We start from the raw sequence: 15362 nt of genomic DNA, 5'->3' as shown, positions 1-15362 counted from the left end.
CTCTCTAGGATATTCAGAAGCCAAGTTATAAGCCCACAAAGGTGTAACTGGACTACTTCTTTAAAGTGACACCAGGCCCGGTGACCTTTGGGACATGGTTTGACCCCCTATAGGAATGTGTAATCATCATGAAACGTTCATATCACTTACAACTCAATAGATTCTACCTTCTTGTAACATTTCAGCCTGATTGGACCTTGTTTTCACACAAATGGACCCAGAATGATGTGAAATTGTGCTTCGTGCAACATAATTCTGGGTGCCATTTACAAACCATAAGTGCTAATGACTCCATTTCTTTTTGAGGTTGTAGGGGCTGATGATTGGAGTACTCTAAAACAAACCTGACCTCTCTAGGATATTCAGAAGTCAAGTTATAAGCCCACAAATGTGTAACTGGACTACTTCTTTAAAGTGACACCAGGCCCGGTGACCTTTGGGACATGGTTTGACCCCCTATAGGAATGTGTGATTATAATGAAACGTTCAGATCACTTACAACTCAATAGATTCTACCTTCTTGTAACGTTTCAGCCTGATTGGACCTTGTTTTGACACAAATGGACCCAGAATGATGTGAAATTGTGCTTCGTGCAACATAATTCTGGGTGCCATTTACAAACCATAAGTGCTAATGACTCCATTCCTTTTTGTGGTTGTAGGGGCTGTTAATTGGAGTACACTAAAATAACCCTGATCTCTCTAGGACATTCAGAAGCCAAGTTATAAGCCCACAAATGTGTAACTGGACTACTTATTTAAATTGACACCAGATCCGGTGACCTTTGGGACATGGTTTGACCCCCTTAGGAATGTGCGATCATCATGAAACGTTCAGATCACTTACAACTCAATAGATTCTACCTTCCTGTAGCGTTTCAGCCTGATTAGACCTTGTTTTCACACAAATGGACCCAGAATGATGTGAAATTGTGCTTCGTGCAACATAATTCTGGGTGTCATTTAAAAACCATAAGAGCTAATGACTCCATTCCTTTTTGGGGCAATAGGGGCTGTTGATTGGAGTACCCTAAAACAAACCTGACCTCTCTGAGACATTCAGAAGCCAAGTTGTAAGCCCCCAAAGGTGTGTTTGGAACCCCGCCTTTAAGGAACAAGTGATTCGGTGACCTTTATGACCTGATTTGACACCCTTAGGAATGTGCTATCATCATGAAACACAGGAATCATTTACAACTCAATAGATTCTACTTTTCTGTGACATTTCAGCCTGATTGAAGCTTTTTTATGAGAAATGGACCCAGAATGATGTGAAATTGTGCTTCGTGCAACATAATTCTGGGTGCCATTTAAAAACCATAAGTGCTAATGACTCAATTCCTTTTTGTGGTAATGGGGGCTGTTAATTGGAGTACTCTAAAACAAACCTTACCTCTCTAGGATATTCAGAAGCCAAGTTATAAGCCCACAAAGGTGTAACTGGACCACTTTAAAGTGACACCAGGCCCGGTGACCTTTGGGACATGGTTTGACCCCCTATAGGAATGTGCGATCATCATGAAACGTTCAGATCACTTACAACTCAATAGATTCTACCTTCTTGTAACGTTTAAGCCTGATTGGACTTTGTTTTCACACAAATGGACCCAGAATGATGTGAAATTGTGCTTCGTGCAACATAATTCTGGGTGCCATTTACAAACCATAAGTGCTATTGACTCCATTCCTTTTTGTGGTTGTAGGGGCTGTTGATTGGAGTACACTAAAACAAACCTGACCTCTCTAGGACATTCAGAAGCCAAGTTATAAGCCCACAAAGGTGTAACTGGACTACTTCTTTAAGGTGACACCAGGCCCGGTGACCTTTGGGACATGGTTTTACCCCCTATAGGAATGTGCGATCATCATGAATCGTTCAGATCACTTACAACTCAATTGATTCTACCTTCTTGTAACGTTTCAGCCTGATTGGACCTTGTTTTCACACAAATGGACCCAGAATGATGTGAAATTGTGCTTCGTGCAACATAATTCTGGGTGCCATTAACAAACCATAAGTGCTAATGACTCCATTCCTTTGTGTGGTTGTAGGTGCTGTTTATTGGAGTACACTAAAACAAACCTGATCCCTCTAGGACATTCAGAAGCCAAGTTATAAGCCCACAAATGTGTAACTGGACCACTTCTTTAAAATGACACCAGATCTGGTGACCTTTGGGACATGGTTTGACCCCCTTAGGAAAGTGCTATCATCATGAAACGTTCAGATCACTTACAACTCAATAGATTCTACCTTCCTGTAACGTTTCAGCCTGATTTGACCTTGTTTTCACACAAATGAACCCAGATTGATGTGAAATTGTTCTTCGTGCAACATAATTCTGGGTGCGATTTAAAAACCATAAGTGCTAATGACTCCATTCCTAATGTGGTTGTAGGGGCTGTTAATTGGAGTACTCTAAAACAAACCTGACCTCTCTAGGATATTCAGAAGCCAAGTTATAAGCCCACAAATGTGTAACTGGACTACTTCTTTAAAGTGACACCAGGCCCTGTGACCATTGGGACATGGTTTTACCCCCTATAGGAATGTGCGATCATCATGAAACATTCAGATCACTTCCAACTCAATAGATTCTACCTTCTTGTAACGTTTCAGCCTGATTGGACCCTGTTTTCACACAAATGGACCCAGAATGATGTGAAATTGTGCTTCGTGCAACATAATTCTGGGTGCCATTTACAAACCATAAGTGCTAATGACTCCATTCCTTTTTGTGGTAATTGGGGCTGTTAATTGGAGTACTCTAAAACAAACCTGACCTCTCTAGGACATTCAGAAGCCAAGTTATAAGCCCACAATTGTGTAACTGGACTACTTCTTTAAATTGACACCAGATCCAGTGACGTTTGGGACATGGTTTGACCCCCTTAGAAAAGTGCTATCATCATGAAACGTTCAGATCACTTACAACTCAATAGATTCTACCTTCCTATAACGTTTCAGCCTGATTGGACCTTGTTTTCACACAAATGAACCCAGAATGATGTGAAATTGTGCTTCGTGCAACATAATTCCGGGTGGCATTTAAAAACCATAATTGCTAATGACTCCATTCCTTTTTGGGGTAATGGGGGCTGTTAATTGGAGTACTCTAAAACAAACCTGACCTCTCTAGGATATTCAAAAGCCAAGTTATAAGCCCACAAATGTGTAATTGGACTACCTTTTTAAAGTGACACCAGGCCCGGTGACCTTTGGGACATGGTTTGACCCCCTATAGGAATGTGCGATCATCATGAAACGTTCAGATCATTTACAACTCAATAGATTCTACCTTCCTGTAACGTTTCAGCCTGATTGGACCTTGTTTTCACACAAATGAACCCAGAATGATGTGAAATTGTGCTTCGTGCAACATAATTCTGGGTGCCATTTACAAACCATAAGTGCTAATGACTCCATTCCTTTTTGTGGTTGTAGGGGCTGTTAATTGGAGTACACTAAAACAAACCTGATCTCTCTAGGACATTCAGAAGCCAAGTTATAAGCCCACAAATGTGTAACTGGACTACTTCTTTAAAGTGACACCAGGCCCGGTGACCTTTGGGACATGGTTTTACCCCCTATAGGAATGTGCGATCATCATGAAACGTTCAGATCACTTACAGCTCAGGAGATTCTACCTTCCTGTAACGTTTCAGCCTGATTGGGCCTTGTTTTCACACAAATGGACCCAGAATGATGTGAAATTTTGCTTCGTGCAACATAATTCTGGGTGCCATTTAAAAACCATAAGTGCTAATGACTCCATTCCTTTTTGTGGTTGTAGGGGCTGTTGATTGGAGTACATTAAAACAAACCTGACCTCTCTAGGATATTCAGAAGCCAAGTTATAAGCCCACAAAGGTGTAACTTGACTACTTCTTTAAAGTGACACCAGGCCCGGTGACCTTTGGGACATGGTTTGACCCCTTATAGGAATGTGCGATCATCATGAAACGTTCAGATCACTTACAACTCTATAGATTCTACCTTCCTGTAAAGTTTCAGCCTGATTGGACCTTGTTTTCACACAAATGAACCCAGAATGATGTGAAATTGTGCTTCGTGCAACATAATTCTGGGTGCCATTTCAAAACCATAAGTGCTAATGACTCTATTCCTTTTTGTGGTGTAGGGGCTGTTGATTGGAGTACAATAAAACAAACCTGATCTCTCTAGGAAATTCTGAAGCCAAGTTATAAGCCCACTAAGGTGTAACTGGACTACTTCTTTAAAGTGACACCAGGCCCTGTGACCTTTGGGACATGGCTTGACCCCCTAGAGGAATGTGCGATCGTCATGAAATGTTTAGATCACTTACAACTCAATAGTTTCTACCTTATTGTAACATTTCAGCCTGATTGGACCTTGTTTTCACACAAATGGACCCAGAAGGATGTGAAATTGTGCTTCGTGCAACATAATTCTGGGTGCCATTTACAAACCATAAGTGCTAATGACTCCATTCCTTTTTGTGGTTGTAGGGACTGTTTATTGGAGTACATTAAAACAAACCTGACCTCTCTAGGATATTCAGAAGCCAAGTTATGAACCCACAAATGTGTAACTGGACTACTTCTTTAAATTGACACCAGATCCGGTGACCTTTGGGACATGGATTGACCCCCTTAGGAAAGTGCTATCATCATGAAATGTTCAGATCACTTACAACTCAATAGATTCTACCTTCCTGTAACGTTTCTGCCTGATTGGACCTTGTTTTCACACAAATGAACCCAGAATGATGTGAAATTGTGCTTCGTGCAACATAATTCTGGGTGCCATTTAAAAACCATAAGTGCTAATGACTCCATTCCTTTTTGTGGTTGTAGGGGCTGTTGATTGGAGTACTCTAAAACAAACCTGACCTCTCTAGGATATTCAGAAGCCAAGTTATAAGCCCACAAAGGTGTAACTGGACTACTTCTTTAAAGTGACACCAGGCCCGGTGACCTTTGGGACATGGTTTGACCCCCTATAGGAATGTGTAATCATCATGAAACGTTCATATCACTTACAACTCAATAGATTCTACCTTCTTGTAACATTTCAGCCTGATTGGACCTTGTTTTCACACAAATGGACCCAGAATGATGTGAAATTGTGCTTCGTGCAACATAATTCTGGGTGCCATTTACAAACCATAAGTGCTAATGACTCCATTCCTTTTTGTGGTTGTAGGGGCTGTTGATTGGAGTACACTAAAACAACCCTGATCTCTCTAGGACATTCAGAAGCCAAGTTATAAGCCCACAAATGTGTAACTGGACTACTTCTTTAAATTGACACTAGATCCGGTGACCTTTGGGACATGGTTTGACCCCCTTAGGAAAGTGCTATCATCATGAAACGTTCAGATCACTTACAACTCAATAGATTCTACCTTCCTGTAATGTTTCTGCCTGATTGGACCTTGTTTTCACACAAATGAACCCAGAATGATGTGAAATTGTGCTTCGTGCAACATAATTCTGGGTGCCATTTAAAAACCATAAGTGCTAATGACTCCATTCCTTTTTGGAGTAATGGGGGCTGATGACTGGAGTACTCTAAAACAAACCTGACCTCTCTAGGATATTCAGAAGCCAAGTTATAAGCCCACAAATGTGTAACTGGACAACTTCTTTAAAGTGACACCAGGCCCGGTGAGCTTTGGGACATGGTTTGACCCCCTATAGGAATGTGTGATTATCATGAAACGTTCAGATCACTTACAGCTCAGGAGATTCTACCTTCCTGTAACGTTTCAGCCTGATTGGACCTTGTTTGCACACAAATGGACCCAGAATGATGTGAAATTTTGCTTCGTGCAACATAATTCTGGGTGCCATTTAAAAACCATAAGTGCTAATGACTCCATTCCTTTTTGTGGTTGTAGGGGCTGTTGATTGGAGTACATTAAAACAAACCTGACCTCTCTAGGATATTCAGAAGCCAAGTTATAAGCCCACAAAGGTGTAACTTGACTACTTCTTTAAAGTGACACCAGGCCCGGTGACCTTTGGGACATGGTTTGACCCCCTATAGGAATGTGCGATCATCATGAAACGTTCAGATCACTTACAACTCTATAGATTCTACCTTCCTGTAAAGTTTCAGCCTGATTGGACCTTGTTTTCACACAAATGAACCCAGAATGATGTGAAATTGTGCTTCGTGCAACATAATTCTGGGTGCCATTTCAAAACCATAAGTGCTAATGACTCTATTCCTTTTTGTGGTGTAGGGGCTGTTGATTGGAGTACAATAAAACAAACCTGATCTCTCTAGGAAATTCTGAAGCCAAGTTATAAGCCCACAAAGGTGTAACTGGACTACTTCTTTAAAGTGACACCAGGCCCTGTGACCATTGGGACATGGTTTGACCCCCTAGAGGAATGTGCGATCGTCATGAAATGTTCAGATCACTTACAACTCAATAGTTTCTACCTTATTGTAACGTTTCAGCCTGATTGGACCTTGTTTTCACACAAATGGACCCAGAAGGATGTGAAATTGTGCTTCGTGCAACATAATTCTGGGTGCCATTTACAAACCATAAGTGCTAATGACTCCATTCCTTTTGGTGGTTGTAGGGACTGTTGATTGGAGTACATTAAAACAAACCTGACCTCTCTAGGATATTCAGAAGCCAAGTTATAAACCCACAAATGTGTAACTGGACTACTTCTTTAAATTGACACCAGATCCGGTGACCTTTGGGACATGGATTGACCCCCTTAGGAAAGTGCTATCATCATGAAATGTTCAGATCACTTACAACTCAATAGATTCTACCTTCCTGTAACGTTTCTGCCTGATTGGACCTTGTTTTCACACAAATGAACCCAGAATGATGTGAAATTGTGCTTCGTGCAACATAATTCTGGGTGCCATTTAAAAACCATAAGTGCTAATGACTCCATTCCTTTTTGTGGTTGTAGGGGCTGTTGATTGGAGTACTCTAAAACAAACCTGACCTCTCTAGGATATTCAGAAGCCAAGTTATAAGCCCACAAAGGTGTAACTGGACTACTTCTTTAAAGTGACACCAGGCCCGGTGACCTTTGGGACATGGTTTGACCCCCTATAGGAATGTGTAATCATCATGAAACGTTCATATCACTTACAACTCAATAGATTCTACCTTCTTGTAACATTTCAGCCTGATTGGACCTTGTTTTCACACAAATGGACCCAGAATGATGTGAAATTGTGCTTCGTGCAACATAATTCTGGGTGCCATTTACAAACCATAAGTGCTAATGACTCCATTCCTTTTTGTGGTTGTAGGGGCTGTTGATTGGAGTACACTAAAACAACCCTGATCTCTCTAGGACATTCAGAAGCCAAGTTATAAGCCCACAAATGTGTAACTGGACTACTTCTTTAAATTGACACCAGATCCGGTGACCTTTGGGACATGGTTTGACCCCCTTAGGAAAGTGCTATCATCATGAAACGTTCAGATCACTTACAACTCAATAGATTCTACCTTCCTGTAACGTTTCTGCCTGATTGGACCTTGTTTTCACACAAATGAACCCAGAATGATGTGAAATTGTGCTTCGTGCAACATAATTCTGGGTGCCATTTACAAACCATAAGTGCTAATGACTCCATTCCTTTTTGTGGTTGTAGGGGCTGTTAATTGGAGTACACTAAAACAAACCTGATCTCTCTAGGACATTCAGAAGCCAAGTTATAAGCCCACAAATGTGTAACTGGACTACTTCTTTAAAGTGACACCAGGCCCGGTGACCTTTGGGACATGGTTTTACCCCCTATAGGAATGTGCGATCATCATGAAACGTTCAGATCACTTACAGCTCAGGAGATTCTACCTTCCTGTAACGTTTCAGCCTGATTGGACCTTGTTTTCACACAAATGGACCCAGAATGATGTGAAATTTTGCTTCGTGCAACATAATTCTGGGTGCCATTTAAAAACCATAAGTGCTAATGACTCCATTCCTTTTTGTGGTTGTAGGGGCTGTTGATTGGAGTACATTAAAACAAACCTGACCTCTCTAGGATATTCAGAAGCCAAGTTATAAGCCCACAAAGGTGTAACTTGACTACTTGTTTAAAGTGACACCAGGCCCGGTGACCTTTGGGACATGGTTTGACCCCCTATAGGAATGTGCGATCATCATGAAACGTTCAGATCACTTACAACTCTATAGATTCTACCTTCCTGTAAAGTTTCAGCCTGATTGGACCTTGTTTTCACACAAATGGACCCAGAAGGATGTGAAATTGTGCTTCGTGCAACATAATTCTGGGTGCCATTTACAAACCATAAGTTCTAATGACTCCATTCCTTTTTGTGGTTGTAGGGACTGTTGATTGGAGTACATTAAAACAAACCTGACCTCTCTAGGATATTCAGAAGCCAAGTTATAAACCCACAAATGTGTAACTGGACTACTTCTTTACATTGACACCAGATCCGGTGACCTTTGGGACATGGATTGACCCCCTTAGGAAAGTGCTATCATCATGAAATGTTCAGATCACTTACAACTCAATAGATTCTACCTTCCTGTAACGTTTCTGCCTGATTGGACCTTGTTTTCACACAAATGAACCCAGAATGATGTGAAATTGTGCTTCGTGCAACATAATTCTGGGTGCCATTTAAAAACCATAAGTGCTAATGACTCCATTCCTTTTTGTGGTTGTAGGGGCTGTTGATTGGAGTACTCTAAAACAAACCTGACCTCTCTAGGATATTCATAAGCCAAGTTATAAGCCCACAAAGGTGTAACTGGACTACTTCTTTAAAGTGACACCAGGCCCGGTGACCTTTGGGACATGGTTTGACCCCCTATAGGAATGTGTAATCATCATGAAACGTTCATATCACTTACAACTCAATAGATTCTACCTTCTTGTAACATTTCAGCCTGATTGGACCTTGTTTTCACACAAATGGACCCAGAATGATGTGAAATTGTGCTTCGTGCAACATAATTCTGGGTGCCATTTACAAACCATAAGTGCTAATGACTCCATTCCTTTTTGTGGTTGTAGGGGCTGTTGATTGGAGTACACTAAAACAACCCTGATCCCTCTAGGACATTCAGAAGCCAAGTTATAAGCCCACAAATGTGTAACTGGACTACTTCTTTAAATTGACACCAGATCCGGTGACCTTTGGGACATGGTTTGACCCCCTTAGGAAAGTGCTATCATCATGAAACGTTCAGATCACTTACAACTCAATAGATTCTACCTTCCTGTAACGTTTCTATCTGATTGGACCTTGTTTTCACACAAATGAACCCAGAATGATGTGAAATTGTGCTTCGTGCAACATAATTCTGGGTGCCATTTAAAAACCATAAGTGCTAATGACTCCATTCCTTTTGGGGGTAATGGGGGCTGATGATTGGAGTACTCTAAAACAAACCTGACCTCTCTAGGATATTCAGAAGCCAAGTTATAAGCCCACAAATGTGTAACTGGACTACTTCTTTAAAGTGACACCAGGCCCGGTGACCTTTGGGACATGGTTTGACCCCCTATAGGAATGTGTGATTATCATGAAACGTTCAGATCACTTACAGCTCAGGAGATTCTACCTTCCTGTAACGTTTCAGCCTGATTGGACCTTGTTTTCACACAAATGAACCCAGAATGATGTGAAATTGTGCTTCGTGCAACATAATTCTGGGTGCCATTTAAAAGCCATAAGTGCTAATGACTCCATTCCTTTTTGGGGTAATGGGGGCTGATGATTGGAGTACTCTAAAACAAACCTGACCTCTCTAGGATATTCAGAAGCCAAGTTATAAGCCCACAAATGTGTAACTGGACTACTTCTTTAAAGTGACACCAGGCCCGGTGACCTTTGGGACATGGTTTGACCCCCTATAGGAATGTGTGATTATCATGAAACGTTCAGATCACTTACAACTCAATAGATTCTACCTTCTTGTAACGTTTCAGCCTGATTGGACCTTGTTTTGACACAAATGGACCCAGAATGATGTGAAATTGTGCTTCGTGCAACATCATTCTGGGTGCCATTTACAAACCATAAGTGCTAATGACTCCATTCCTTTTTGTGGTTGTAGGGGCTGTTGATTGGAGTACACTAAAACAAACCTGATCTCTCTAGGACATTCAGAAGCCAGGTTATAAGCCCACAAATGTGTAACTGGACTACTTATTTAAATTGACACCAGATCCGGTGACGTTTGGGACATGGTTTGACCCCCTTAGGAAAGTGCTATCATCATGAAACGTTCTGATCACTTACAACTCAATAGATTCTACCTTCCTGTAACGTTTCAGCCTGACTGGTTCTTGTTTTCACACAAATGGACCCAGAATGATGTGAAATTGTGCTTCGTGCAACATAATTCTGGGTGTGATTTAAAAACCATAAGAGCTAATGACTCCATTCCTTTTTGGGGCAATAGGGGCTGTTGATTGGAGTACCCTAAAACAAACCTGACCTCTCTGAGACATTCAGAAGCCAAGTTGTAAGCCCCCAAAGGTGTGTTTGGAACCCCGCCTTTAAGGAACAAGTGATTCGGTGACCTTTATGACCTGATTTGACACCCTTAGGAATGTGCTATCATCATGAAACACAGGAATCATTTACAACTCAATAGATTCTACTTTTCTGTGACGTTTCAGCCTGATTGAAGCTTTTTTATGAGAAATGGACCCAGAATGATGTGAAATTGTGCTTCGTGCAACATAATTCTGGGTGCCATTTAAAAACCATAAGTGCTAATGACTCAATTCCTTTTTGTGGTAATGGGGGCTGTTAATTGGAGTACTCTAAAACAAACCTTACCTCTCTAGGATATTCAGAAGCCAAGTTATAAGCCCACAAAGGTGTAACTGGACCACTTTAAAGTGACACCAGGCCCGGTGACCTTTGGGACATGGTTTGACCCCCTATAGGAATGTGCGATCATCATGAAACGTTCAGATCACTTACAACTCAATAGATTCTACCTTCTTGTAACGTTTAAGCCTGATTGGACTTTGTTTTCACACAAATGGACCCAGAATGATGTGAAATTGTGCTTCGTGCAACATAATTCTGGGTGCCATTTACAAACCATAAGTGCTAATGACTCCATTCCTTTTTGTGGTTGTAGGGGCTATTGATTGGAGTACACTAAAACAAACCTGATCTCTCTAGGGCATTCAGAAGCCAAGTTATAAGCCCACAAATGTGTAACTGGACTACTTCTTTAAATTGACGCCAGATCCGGTGACGTTTTGGACACGGTTTGACCCCCTTAGGAAAGTGCTATCATCATGACACGTTCAGATCACTTACAACTCAATAGATTCTACCTTCCTGTAACGTTTCAGCCTGATTGGACCTTGTTTTCACACAAATGAACCCAGAATGATGTGAAATTGTGCTTCGTGCAACATAATTCTGGGTGCCATTTAAAAACCATAAGTGCTAATGACTCCATTCCTTTTTGTGGTAATGGGGGCTGTTAACTGGAGTACTCTAAAACAAACCTGACCTCTCTAGGATCTTCAGAAGCCAAGTTATAAGCCCACAAAGGTGTAACTGGACTACTTCTTTAAAGTGACACCAGGCCCGGTGACCTTTGGGACATGGTTTGACCCCCTATAGGAATGTGTAATCATCATGAAACGTTCATATCACTTACAACTCAATAGATTCTACCTTCTTGTAACGTTTCAGCCTGATTGGACCTTGTTTTCACACAAATGGACCCAGAATGATGTGAAATTGTGCTTCGTGCAACATAATTCTGGGTGCCATTTACAAACCATAAGTGCTAATGACTCCATTTCTTTTTAAGGTTGTAGGGGCTGATGATTGGAGTACTCTAAAACAAACCTGACCTCTCTAGGATATTCAGAAGCCAAGTTATAAGCCCACAAATGTGTAACTGGACTACTTCTTTAAAGTGACACCAGGCCCGGTGACCTTTGGGACATGGTTTGACCCCCTATAGGAATGTGTGATTATCATGAAACGTTCAGATCACTTACAACTCAATAGATTCTACCTTCTTGTAACGTTTCAGCCTGATTGGACCTTGTTTTGACACAAATGGACCCAGAATGATGTGAAATTGTGCTTCGTGCAACATAATTCTGGGTGCCATTTACAAACCATAAGTGCTAATGACTCCATTCCTTTTTGTGGTTGTAGGGGCTGTTAATTGGAGTACACTAAAATAACCCTGATCTCTCTAGGACATTCAGAAGCCAAGTTATAAGCCCACAAATGTGTAACTGGACTACTTATTTAAATTGACACCAGATCCGGTGACGTTTGGGACATGGTTTGACCCCCTTAGGAAAGTGCTATCATCATGAAACGTTCAGATCACTTACAACTCAATAGATTCTACCTTCCTGTAACGTTTCAGCCTGATTGGTTCTTGTTTTCACACAAATGAACCCAGAATGATGTGAAATTGTGCTTCGAGCAACATAATTCTGGGTGCCATTTACAAACCATAAGTGCTAAAGACTCCATTCCTTTTTGTGGTTGTAGGGGCTGTTGATTGGAGTACACTAAAACAAACCTGATCTCTCTAGGACATTCAGAAGCCAGGTTATAAGCCCACAAATGTGTAACTGGACTACTTCTTTAAAGTGACACCAGATCCGGTGACCTTTGGGACATGGTTTGACCCCCTTAGGAATGTGCGATCATCATGAAACGTTCAGATCACTTACAACTCAATAGATTCTACCTTCCTGTAGCGTTTCAGCCTGATTAGACCTTGTTTTCACACAAATGGACCCAGAATGATGTGAAATTGTGCTTCGTGCAACATAATTCTGGGTGTCATTTAAAAACCATAAGAGCTAATGACTCCATTCCTTTTTGGGGCAATAGGGGCTGTTGATTGGAGTACACTAAAACAAACCTGACCTCTCTGAAACATTCAGAAGCCAAGTTGTAAGCCCCCAAAGGTGTGTTTGGAACCCCGCCTTTAAGGAACAAGTGATTCGGTGACCTTTATGACCTGATTTGACACCCTTAGGAATGTGCTATCATCATGAAACACAGGAATCATTTACAACTCAATAGATTCTACTTTTCTGTGACGTTTCAGCCTGATTGAAGCTTTTTTATGAGAAATGGACCCAGAATGATGTGAAATTGTGCTTCGTGCAACATAATTCTGGGTGCCATTTAAAAACCATAAGTGCTAATGACTCAATTCCTTTTTGTGGTAATGGGGGCTGTTAATTGGAGTACTCTAAAACAAACCTTACCTCTCTAGGATATTCAGAAGCCAAGTTATAAGCCCACAAAGGTGTAACTGGACCACTTTAAAGTGACACCAGATCCGGTGACCTATGGGACATGGTTTGACCCCCTATAAGAATGTGCGATCATCATGAAACGTTCAGATCACTTACAACTCAATAGATTCTACCTTCTTGTAACGTTTAAGCCTGATTTGACTTTGTTTTCACACAAATGGACCCAGAATGATGTGAAATTGTGCTTCGTGCAACATAATTCTGGGTGCCATTTACAAACCATAAGTGCTATTGACTCCATTCCTTTTTGTGGTTGTAGGGGCTGTTGATTGGAGTACACTAAAACAAACCTGACCTCTCTAGGACATTCAGAAGCCAAGTTATAAGCCCACAAAGGTGTAACTGGACTACTTCTTTAAGGTGACACCAGGCCCGGTGACCTTTGGGACATGGTTTTACCCCCTATAGGAATGTGCGATCATCATGAATCGTTCAGATCACTTACAACTCAATTGATTCTACCTTCTTGTAACGTTTCAGCCTGATTGGACCTTGTTTTCACACAAATGGACCCAGAATGATGTGAAATTGTGCTTCGTGCAACATAATTCTGGGTGCCATTAACAAACCATAAGTGCTAATGACTCCATTCCTTTGTGTGGTTGTAGGTGCTGTTTATTGGAGTACACTAAAACAAACCTGATCCCTCTAGGACATTCAGAAGCCAAGTTATAAGCCCACAAATGTGTAACTGGACCACTTCTTTAAAATGACACCAGATCCGGTGACCTTTGGGACATGGTTTGACCCCCTTAGGAAAGTGCTATCATCATGAAACGTTCAGATCACTTACAACTCAATAGATTCTACCTTCCTGTAACGTTTCAGCCTGATTGGACCTTGTTTTCACACAAATGAACCCAGATTGATGTGAAATTGTTCTTCGTGCAACATAATTCTGGGTGCGATTTAAAAACCATAAGTGCTAATGACTCCATTCCTTTTTGTGGTTGTAGGGGCTGTTAATTGGAGTACTCTAAAACAAACCTGACCTCTCTAGGACATTCAGAAGCCAAGTTATAAGCCCACAAATGTGTAACTGGACTACTTCTTTAAAGTGACACCAGGCCCTGTGACCATTGGGACATGGTTTTACCCCCTATAGGAATGTGCGATCATCATGAAACATTCAGATCACTTCCAACTCAATAGATTCTACCTTCTTGTAACGTTTCAGCCTGATTGGACCCTGTTTTCACACAAATGGACCCAGAATGATGTGAAATTGTGCTTCGTGCAACATAATTCTGGGTGCCATTTACAAACCATAAGTGCTAATGACTCCATTCCTTTTAGTGGTAATGGGGGCTGTTAATTGGAGTACTCTAAAACAAATCTGACCTCTCTAGGACATTCAGAAGCCAAGTTATAAGCCCACAAATGTGTAACTGGACTACTTCTTTAAATTGACACCAGATCCAGTGACGTTTGGGACATGGTTTGACCCCCTTAGCAAAGTGCTATCATCATGAAACGTTCAGATCACTTACAACTCAATAGATTCTACCTTCCTATAACGTTTCAGCCTGATTGGACCTTGTTTTCACACAAATGAACCCAGAATGATGTGAAATTGTGCTTCGTGCAACATAATTCCGGGTGCCATTTAAAAACCATAAGTGCTAATGACTCCATTCCTTTTTGTGGTTGTAGGGGCTGTTGATTGGAGTACATTAAAACAAACCTGACCTCTCTAGGATATTCAGAAGCCAAGTTATAAGCCCAAAAAGGTGTAAATTGACTACTTCTTTAAAGTGACACCAGGCCCGGTGACCTTTGGGACATGGTTTGACCCCCTATAGGAATGTGCGATCATCATGAAACGTTCAGATCACTTACAACTCAATAGATTCTACCTTCCTGTAAAGTTTCAGCCAGATTGGACCTTGTTTTGACACAAATGGACCCAGAATGATGTGAAATTGTGCTTCGTGCAACATAATTCTGGGTGCCATTTACAAACCATAAGTGCTAATGACTCCATTCCTTTTTGTGGTTGTAGGGGCTGTTAATTGGAGTACACTAAAATAACCCTGATCTCTCTAGGACATTCAGAAGCCAAGTTATAAGCCCACAA

This window comes from Nothobranchius furzeri, chromosome 8, assembly GCF_043380555.1.
Source record: "Nothobranchius furzeri strain GRZ-AD chromosome 8, NfurGRZ-RIMD1, whole genome shotgun sequence".
Lineage (NCBI taxonomy): Eukaryota > Metazoa > Chordata > Actinopteri > Cyprinodontiformes > Nothobranchiidae > Nothobranchius > Nothobranchius furzeri.
The sequence above is the reverse complement of the archived record's forward strand: the minus strand, read 5'-3'. Positions refer to the sequence as shown.